Here is an 11,051-nt window from a genome sequence, read left to right as displayed (position 1 = left end):
CTCAAGGGCAAGGACCAAACAAGAAGGGTCCTCCGCCCTAGAGTACTCAAACCCAAAATTCTCCCGCTCCTTCAGAGGCTGAACACGGCGACGAAGAAAACTAGAGATGATACCGAAGCCGGTCAAGCCCTGCTACTTCAGAGTACATATCCTCTCAAGAAATGGCTTGATCGCTTGGCTCTCATCCATCATCAGGGGGTTCTTTTCCCATCAGTCATTAACCAAGGGACCAGATCTAGAATGAACGGAAAGAGGAGGAATCAAATTGGTGGCATAAAACCAGTCGGCATGCCAATCTCTCACAGAATCAACCAGGTCATAGTCAAAGAATTTGCTCTTAAGACCCTAGCGAAACTGAATCTCGTAGCCACCAAGAACATTAGTGTCATCGCGGCGGGGTTGTGGCTTCAGACGAAAGAAGTAACGAAAGAGAGAAAGAGATGGAGGAATTCCAAGGAAAGTTTCACAAAGATGAACGAAAACAGAAAGATGAAGGACAACATTGGGAGCAAGATGGTTCAGACTAATCCCAAAATAGTTGAGAAATCGGTGAAGAAAAGTAGAAGCAGGAAGGCAGAGTCCGGCATGGATAAAGGAGACGAAAAGAATAATCTCACCAGGACCTAGAGTAGGGACCCGATGCTTGCCTGGAGCTCTCCAATCAACAATGTCCTTGCTCTGAATCAGACCATCACTAACAAGCTCATGAAGCTGATCTTCAGTCGTTGTCGAAGCTGGCCAAATCTTTTGAGCAGCCCTCATGGCCATAAACTCTTGATTCTCAATCACAGAAAGTGATGCCTCCTCATCTACAAAGGCTGCTTAGGACTTGCTCGCTGATTTCTTCCTACTCATATACTAGCGGGAGCAATAAAGAACTAGGAGGCAATGATGATTCGGACGGCGGCACTCAGATGACGGCAACAATGACGGCAGCGGAAGTTTGAAGACTAGGGTTTCAAGGGAAAATCAGGGCAGTAAAGAAAAAGAAGAGGAAAGGCCCTTAAATAGATTTTACACCAGTAAAAACGTGGCCCACTAGGCCCATTTTAACACAGCACGAGGACGCAACGGTCCATTTACTGACATAGCTAAAATGATGGACGGCACAAATCCACACAATGGTAGAGTTCAACGGGTAGATTTCAGACTTATCCATCCAGCACCATGGCAGAGCTATCATATTGCTACAAAAAGAACTCAACCATGAAGCAAAGAAGGGTTACCTCACAAGGAACACAACAACCCGGTCCTTATAGAAAGAACTCGGGAATCTCAAAAACAACCAGGATATCAGGACAATAAAGCCCTTGTTTAGTTCGCGAAAAGTTTTCCTAAAAAGTGCTACAGTATCCATCACATCGAATCTTGCGATACGTGCATGGAGCATTAAATGTAGACGAAAAACAAAACTAATTGCACAGTTTGGTTGAAAATTACGAGACAAATGTTTTGAGCCTAATTAGTCCATGATTGAACACTAATTACCAAATAAAAATGAAAGTGCTACAGTAGCCAAATTTTCAACTTTTCGCAAACTAAACAAGGGCAAAGAATGACAACTCAGAAGACAAGATTCTTTCTATCATAAATGGTTTCAAAACATAGAAGATTACACATCTTACAAGACCCAACGAACTCGGTACTATGACAAGCAAGGTAGCAAAGAGGAACCCGGACACAGCTAGGCTCTGGAACGACTATGTGTTCTAAATTGCTACTCGGTAGAACAAACCGCACTCGGCTACACTGTTTTCTTCAAAGGATGGACGCAATGCATCCAAGGTGGAAATCAGCAGCACGGCGGGAAAACATGGAGCAGAGAAGGCCGGTAGGCATCTGTCTACCCAAGTCCGATGTGATGCTAGATATGGTGTTGATCTGCACCGGACAGTCTCAAGGTAGGCGACAAGGATCAACCCAGAACTGCCAGATGAAGGAACGTATCCCACATCATAAGACTCCCTCCGACTACCGCCACGTACTCCCAAGTTCAATGCTGCTGCAGGATTAGTCTACCTCTAACCCCTATCACAAGACTCCCTCCAGCTACGACAAGATACACAAGAACTGCAAAATACGTCCGGAGGCTGCTCTACTTCACAAACTACCATATTCATGACTACGGAGATTTCAGACCACGCAACAAAATGCTTGATGAATCAAAACAGCACATAAGGAGGATATTTATAGGCCAAAGAAGCGGTGCACATGGACCGGAAGCACCAACGGAACAAACCTAACAAAGGACACAGTGAAAAGACATAATTCAATAAAAGAGGACTCAGGCGTGAAGGAGCAGTACTCAAGAACGAGCATATTCGGAGGAATATACTAACACTGTGCAACTCATAAACAAACAGCATTTACTACCAACCACCACCATACAACTACATCTGACAACAGCAGACTACCAGAGAACATGCCAAGAACCTGTATCCAAATTCTTTTCGGATAAAAGAACCCAGCAAGAGGCTCGGGGGCTATACTCAGTGAGTACACTTTTTCCTTCAAAAAAGCGCACATCACTCAGAAGACTTCCTCAAGACAACAGTTTTTCAAACAACATAAGATTCAAGACCCTCCAACTTTTTGTTCCAAATAGCAAGTGGCTCAGGGGCTACACTCAGTGAGTGCACTTTTTTCTTCAAAGAAAAAGCGCACATCACTCAGAAGACTTCTTCAAGACAGACAACTTCAAGGCCACACGACAAAAAGAACCCGAACATAGCTATATCTGAGCTCTTTTTGACAAAGAACCCGGGTATATGCTCAAGAGCCCTTCGACGAAGAATCAGAGCAATTTCAAGAGAAGACCCTCCAGCTCCTTGTGCCAAATAGCAAGAGGCTCGGGGGCTACACTCAAATGGGAGTACTTTTTTCTTCAAAAAGGTACACGCCACGCGAAGATCTCACGAAGCGCTACACGGTTTCACTCAAGAAAGCACTCGGACGACGCTTGTTCCTGCTCGACAAGACCTAAAGGAACAAGATGAGGCTTCCAGAGCTCAACCATGAAGTGCTCAGGGGCTTATCGGTGCGGGACCCACGGAATACTCCACAAGGAAGGGAGAAGATCTAGTCTAACTAGGATTCTTCCCTTGTAATCTTAGTAGTAGTATTATTCTGTAATCCTACTAGGAACTCTCATTGTAAACCGACTATGATTCTGACCCCTGACTATATAAGGGGCGGCAGGGTTCCTAGAGACACGACTTTTACAACAGAACACTTCACAATCAATCCAACGCAAAGGCTAACGCCGACTGGACGTAGGGCTATTACTCGATCAAAGATTGAGGGTCGAACCAGGATAAATCGACTGTCTGTTGCGTTAACCGTCGAGTTCTGCATACGCTGAAGCCCGAACATACTGCCCCGGGTACCCTCGTGGAAGGCTATCGGTGGTGAAACATCGACAGTACCATCCCAAAATAAAAATTTGGGAGTGATAGTGTCCCACTAGCGATAACCCAACAAGGTAGGGGAGCGCGGTGCCTCTCACTCCTAGTCTTGGTCTGTGAACGTTGGCGACGACATTGTGGCTAAGAGCAATAACATGGATGCAAGTGTGGACAAGAAGGTAGTATTGTCACTACACGTTGCGCTAAAGTGGGCGAGACATGGAGGAGCTCAGTCGATAAAACTCTTCATAGCAGCGCGAGATATGGAGGAGCCCAGTCGATAAACTCTCCATTGGTTGTAGCGAAGATTGATTGTGGGATAAATAAAGCAAAGAAGAGAAAGGATGCTTGGTTCCTAGGACTAAAAAGATAGTTTTAGGTTTTCGATGCTAAATAGAAAGATTAAACATGGATTAATAAAAACTAAGATAGACTAATTGATGGTTATAATCTCAATCTCATAATAAATAAGTTTTTGAGATTCTAAATTTCTCGAACAAAAGATGATATTTTACACTTCCCCTTCAATGCTAGAGATCGATCCTGGATCCCACGGGCCACGGGCATGTCGCACACCGGGTCGTAGTGACTTTTTTTGTGACAAATTTACTCCGTACAAGTTTGTCTCGGCGGAAATATCGATTTAGGGGGTGTTTGATTCAGAGACTAAAGTTTAGGAGGTGTCACATGTAGGTATCGCATGGGGGTGTTCAGATACTAATAAAAAAATAAATTACAGAATCCGTTAGTAATCTACGAGATGAATTTATTAAGCCTAATTAATCTGTTATTAGCACATATTTACTGTAACACCATATTGTTAAATTATGGACTAATTAGGCTTAAAAAATCCGTCTCATAAAACAGTCTCAATCTATATATTTAGTTTTATAAATAATCTATATTTAATATTCTATATATGTGTCAAGCATTCGATGGCAGCGAATAAAGTTACCAGGTAGACCAAACACCCCGAAGTTTCGAAAAACATACTGTACCTTTCTAAAGGTACGCCATTGGTTAGGATGGCGGAAAGGTGATTGTCAGCGTATATAAAAATCAAGTGGAATCCTTCATTGGGCCTCTACGCGTGCATCTCACGTGACTGGCGGCGGGATCTTCTCCTACACCACCACCACCCGCAAATCTAGAAGAGCCCAAAGAGATAAGGGGGGTGTTTGGATCACCACCACCACCCGCAAATCTAGAAGAGCACACAGAGACTTGGGGGGAGGGTTCGGCTGATCTAGTTTTGAAGATGTGGACGGCTGATTTTGACTGATTCAATAGTATTCTGTGAGAGAGAATAAGCTGAAATGGAAATAAGTTGAGACTATAAGGAGAACAGGCCGAAGATAAGCCAAAATTAGCTTCAAAATCGCGGCCACTCTTCCTGCCATTCTAGGTCCTCAGAAACCGACGCGTCTCCTCTCGTCCCGTCTCGCACCTGCTCCTCCCATGACAGTGACTAGGGGCAGACACAGCGGTGAGGGGGGGGGGGGGGGGGGGGGCTTAAGCCCCCCTACCCATATCACAGTAGTGGAACCCCTGTGGAGCCCCTATGAATTTTTAGGCAAAGTTCTATTGTGTAGGGGGACTAAGACTTAAGATCGAACAGCAGTGTTGTTCAGCCCCCTGAAATATTTTCTCGGTCCACCACTGACAGCGACGACGGCGACAACGGCGATGAGGTAAGCACGCGATTCCCCTCGAGATGACTTATTCTCAATTACTTCGAGCTTCGACTGCCCCTCTTAATCCGCGCCGATTCGCTCTGCCTGGCGCAAGGCTGATTAGTTTCGCTGGACATCAAATCGCTGGTGCGAGAATTGGGATCAGGGGAGCGATTTCAGCTGGGATGCATCATTGGGCTTGCTGTTTCTCTCGAACAATTGAAGCGTATTGGGTTCGAATGTTAGATCGGGTTTGCTGCGCGAAACAGGGGCTTCATTGGACCCCTGGCATTCAAAAAAATTGACGTTCCTCGAGCAATCCGGTTGCGAGCATGCTGAGAAGCACTTTGTGGACGGCTTCGTCTCGCTTCCCAGGTGCATTGATTGGGGAAATATTGAACTGCCAGTAGCGTTGTGAAGTATGAGCTCATAGAATTTGGGATTGGGTTCCAGGGCGTGTTGCGGATTATCAGCCAAGGTACCATCATAGTGTGGGGATTAATGATGTGGTTAAGTGAAATAGGCGAGGATTAATTAGCCTATTCATTTGGTCGTATTTGGCTTATAAGCCATGGCTTATCAGTAAACGAACAATATTTTTTTCTCACACTAAATCAGTCAACAGTACTTTCAGTCATGGCTTATAAGCTAAACTAGCCCAAACGAACAGGGCGAATAAGGCACCGTATGTGGGATAGACATATTAGCTTGCTGAATTGGTGGGAGCCTAAATGATGCAGTGGTGACCAAAGTACGAGGATATTTAGAATAGAGTAAATTGCACGGTCGGTCCTTAAAGTATTAGGCTGATTTCATCTGGGTCCCCAAACTATGAAATCGCACTTTTGCCTCCCCAATCTACTTAATTCGGTCCATCTAGGTCCTAAACATCCCAAGTGGTGTCAAGTGGTCGACGTGGCTGTCCACGTACGCAGGGGAGGCACGTGAGGCACACGTGACCCTCGGCAGCTGCTGGCTTTTTAGCCAAAAAGCCCCCCGCACGATTTCACCTTCTCCACCTCATTCATTTCCATAACTCTTAGACCTCAACGAAGGGGAGAAGGGGCGGAGGGTGGCGACGCGCGGTGACTGGAGCTGTTCGCGGAGGCGGCATGGGCAGAGAGTGAGGACGACTCGACGATCGCGTCTAGAGGGCCCTCTAGGCATGGGCATTGGGGGAGATGGCCGCCAGATTGCGTCAGAAAGGAGAGCCGATGGCTGAATACGGTGAGTTGAAGAAACCCTATCTTGATCTAGACCCTCTATTGAGTTTTTGCTATGAATTTGTGGACATTACGGTAGATTTAGGCCATTTTCATTTGAAAGTAGTTGATTTGTAGGCATGAATGGTAGTGTTCTAGGGTTCTTGGTATGGATGGGAAAATTTTTGAACTGAATGCTGAAAATTGGTTGAAATATAGGTCTAGGGTCTAACCAGTTTGGTCTAGAGGTGCATCATGGTGGTTTTTTTGTTGGAGTACGGGAGAACCGTGCTTACCTCGATGAAAAAATTGACTGGTTTGATCAGTGTGATGCTGATACTTGGTCACCCCTATGGATAAAGGACTTTGTGGAAGAGTTAGGTTATGATAAGGAATCACGTACACTGAAGGTGCATTGGTTATTGTTAGGGAAGATAATAACAGATGGTTTGAGACTTATAGAGACTGTTAGTGACACAATGGTCATGATGTCTGTGATTGATAGAGTGAGGAACCTGGTCATTTATCTTGATCATCATGATATGATTTGTTCTGGTATCAACTAGGATGACATTGTAGCAAATCATGTCTGTAGTTTACCCAAGGTCTTTAGTCCTGTTAAGGTTGTGACAGCTAAAAGGAAGGGGAGAATTTGCTAGTGTTTTACACAAACCTGAGGAAGGCCACTGAGTGGAATCAAGATCCAGTACATGATGGCGTTGAGGCAGATGACAGTAATTCAGATGACTCAGACTTTAATGATAGTGGTTATGAGATTGGATTTTCAGATGATGGCCTGTTTGTTGATAATGTCGATGCTGGTGTGTTTGATGAAGGGGCAACTAAGGGTTGTAAAATGTTCAAATGGAAGAAGGCTGCGGGCAGCACATTCAAGAGGAAGCAATCTATGACTATGTCAGTTGGAGATGAGGATGAATCAACAGAAGAGGAAGAGATTGACTTGGTAGATTCTGATGAAGGTAGCAATAGGAATAGGTTCAGGGAATTTTGGCAGAAAGATTTGTTGAATCCATCATTTAGGGTAGGGCAAGTATTTGGTATAGTTGAGTTTGTGAGAAAGGCCATCACATAGTACATCCTTAGAAATAGGGAAGAGATCAAAATGCCCAAAAATGATAGGAAGAGAGTCAAGGCTCATTGTGCTGAAGGGTGTCCATGAAACTTCTATGCATCCATGGACAGCTGGACAAAATGTTTTCTAGTGAAGACATACAATGGCCATCACAACTGCCAGAAAAAGTGGATGATCAAGACTTGTACCTCCAAATGCCTTGCAGAGAAGTACTTGGAAACATTTAGGGCAGACAACAAGATGACCCTACCTAACTTTGCAAGAACTGTTCAAAAGGAACACTACTAAAAAAGTCCACTTCTAAGACGATTCATTTTTGTCATAGTAAAGGCCAATAACGTCATGGAAACATATCTGTGACGAAGTTATGACGAAATTCTGTTCGTCACCTTTGTAGCGTCATAGCTGTTGCACAATGATGATTTGGTGTATTTCGTCACAGATATAGTTACAAACATGACGATTTTGCCCCCGTCACTGAACCGATTCAGCCGGTGTTCCAGCGGACGTGTATGATGGACAAGTCGACATGTGTATGATGACGAGGTTGACACGTGTACGATTTCATGGTTGACATGTGGCGTTCTCGTGTGCATTTACGTGGCAGCACGCGAGCGATGACATGGCAGCATGTGAGCAATGACGTGGCAGCTGTTACGTAATGACATTTGTTTTTCATCATAGAAATTTGGCCAATTTGATATATGCACATGCAGTACCATTCGTGCCCAGCCTGAGCACTCATTCCATAATATGAACTTGTTTTCACACATCCAGCACAAGTTCATACATCAAGCACAAACGTAGGTTCATAATCACAAACTTAATGTTCATACAACCAAAGTTCCATACATCATCAGATTAAATTACATTTATCACAAACAGATCAATAGAAGTGACCAAGTCACTGTTTTACAAATTACTGCTAATCATAAGGTGTTGGATTGATGCTAAGCTAAATGGTAAGGTAAAACAATTTTTTCAGCCAATTGGGAGAAATTTCATCCCCTGCAACAAAATCAAGAATAGACATCAATATTTTTTATCATAAACACATTGACCATCAACAAATAAATAGATACACAATGAAATTCTTTGCACTTTGTTAGCAAATTTGGAAATGACATGGCACTATTAGTATAACCAAGCAGCACAAGTGCTTGCTCCCAAAATGCGAAGAGCACGATAATAGAAATTGAGAACCCACTAGTTCATAGTAAGAAATTGTCACTAGATAGTAGATATATGGCTGTCCAGCTGTTTATAGTAAGTGAAATTGTGCTCGATCCAAATTAAGATCTTGTACTTACTATAAACTCTGAAGCAAACTACTTTGATTTCTCGTGACATGTTTGATTCTAATTATTTGTGCGTGTTCCAATCAGCAAGGCTACTCATCAACACAAATAAACAATAAAACAATCTTGGGATAAGTCATGATGGCTAGAGAGAGAGGTCTGCAGGACCACATTTTTATATAACAAACTCAACTAAATCACTGTGTGCACTACTAGAAATTGACTGATCCAGCATAAAAAAAGTAACGAGGGAAATCCCCTTCTCACCTTTATTTTTTTCTTACACAGTAGCACCGATGCAAATCACCAGTGTATTCCTTGGTTCAAGGTCCCTGCACATTCAAGTAGTCATAAAAACTTGCTGCCATGAAATACAAATTATCATTTACTAATATTTTTTGAAATCCTAATGCATATGACAATACAACAAGAACATAGAAAAAATTTCTGTGAACTATTAAGCAATACAATTTAGTACATCAGCCTATGCAGTACCATGAGTTAGTACATCAGCCTATGCAGTACCATGAATTCTTCAGGTTCAGATAAACTAACATATATGGACCATAGCAGTTAACATATATGGATCACATAATTTCTAAGCAAACTGTACTACTACTGAACTACCCCTGACACTTGTACAAAAATCTCTACTACTGAACTACCTGATGGTGCAGAGATAGGACTCGAAATTTCAAAAATCTCTACTACTGAACTACGTGACGGTGCAAAGATAGTGAACTACCTGACACTTGTACAAAAATCTCCCTCGTTGATGCTCTCGTCGGTCTTGCCATGGAGGTACCCGATGTACCGGATCTGGCAAGCCACCTCGGCCTCTGAAGGAGATCCATGACATCCTCGACAAAGAATATGCCGATACACCTCGTCGACAGAGAGTACATGAGGTGAGCACGATGGAGAGGATCAAAGTGGCGAGAGAAGCCGAAGCGGATCTGGGCGGGGAGATGAGGACGAGTACTAACCCGGAACGAAGCGGATCTGGGCGGGGACAGAGGCAAGGTCGGGATCTGCTAGACCCGCCATGGCGTCTTCCTTTGCCACCATGTGCGCCACCGATGAGATGCCATTGGATTTGCAGGCTGAAGATTCGCCTCTCCTCTACCACTACCTGGTCTTAGATTCGCCTGGCACTCGTCGTGGATCTAGAGAGAGGAAGCACTGCTGGCCGCCGAGCTAGAGATGTTGTGTTGGTGCAGGAGAGAGCCGCGGAGGAGGAAGAGTTTTGGCTAGGGTTTACGGAGGAGGTAGCCGAGTTTTATAGAGCGTGCATAGATTTTAGACCATTCGATTATGAATCCTACGGCCAGAAAATCGTAGCCTGAGCAGGCTGGTGATGTTGGGCTGTATAGTAACGGGCCGTCACATGTACAGGTCATGTTAGGTTTTTCTTTTTTTTTTCTTTTTATTTTACTGGCTGAAATAACATTTAATTTAAAATACAAACCATAATAACCTCGGATGTTGATGTAGCCTATATGAAAGTTATAGTTCTCAATACAGTGTACAACTTTATTGTTGATAAGTTATTTATTTGAAGATGTTCAGAGTCCCAAATATGTGTTTTAAGTTCTTAGAATTTGAAATTCAAAATTTATAATTTTGAAACGACCTTGAATATTCACGTGGTTAATACCAAAGTTGTAGAGGCCAACCTAGCCTACAAGTTTGGTGTTGATAAGTTTTTAATTTAAAGTTGTTTAAAGTCTCAAATATATGTATTTTGTTAGGGGTTACTCGAACCTGTATTTTTTGTGATTCCCACAGAAAAAGTAATAATATTATAAAGTGGTCTAAAAATTCTAAAAATTGGCATGGTGGCATAATATGTGTATACATGTTTGCCATTAAAATTTCATATCATTTTAATAAAATGGTACTATACATTGTTCACAAACACACACATCTCTCACATAGTTTCTTACAACTACGTGAGAGATATTTCTATTTGTGAACAATGTATAATACCACTTTGTTAAAGGCACTTGAATTTTTTATAGAACGATTATACACTAGAAACATGTTGTCACACAAGTTCGTAGAATTTTCTAACCAAGTTTAGATATTATTACAATTATTCTATTGTAATTTGGAGCTAGAAGTATGAATTATCCTTAGCAAATAAATGAATTTTGGATCTACCTTCTGGATGTGACCTAGAGTGAAACACATGAGTCTAAATATACTTTTTATGATTTTTTAAAGCTCTATTATAGGTACACACAATTCTATTTAGAATTAATTTTGATAAGCACATAAAAAATCATTTAAACTATAGAAAATAGCAAATCGATTTCAAAATTTCTGAAACTCCTACATAGCAACATATATGTAGGATATTACATGTAAAAAAAAATTTA

At 42.5% G+C, this 11,051-nt stretch overlaps 1 long non-coding RNA gene across 1 annotated transcript; it reads right to left on the bottom strand.

The window, feature by feature from the left end:
- Positions 1–8,159: 8,159 nt before the first annotated feature.
- Positions 8,160–9,916, bottom strand: LOC136517921 (uncharacterized). Its single transcript, XR_010774371.1, has 3 exons — positions 9,416–9,916; positions 8,938–9,002; positions 8,160–8,380 (listed from the first exon to the last, which is right to left on the bottom strand). It is a non-coding gene; the product is annotated as an uncharacterized lncRNA (long non-coding RNA).
- Between the last annotated feature and the right edge of the window lie 1,135 nt (positions 9,917–11,051).

Source organism: Miscanthus floridulus, chromosome 17 (assembly GCF_019320115.1).
Source record: "Miscanthus floridulus cultivar M001 chromosome 17, ASM1932011v1, whole genome shotgun sequence".
Lineage (NCBI taxonomy): Eukaryota > Viridiplantae > Streptophyta > Magnoliopsida > Poales > Poaceae > Miscanthus > Miscanthus floridulus.
The sequence above is the reverse complement of the archived record's forward strand: the minus strand, read 5'-3'. Positions and strand labels throughout refer to the sequence as shown.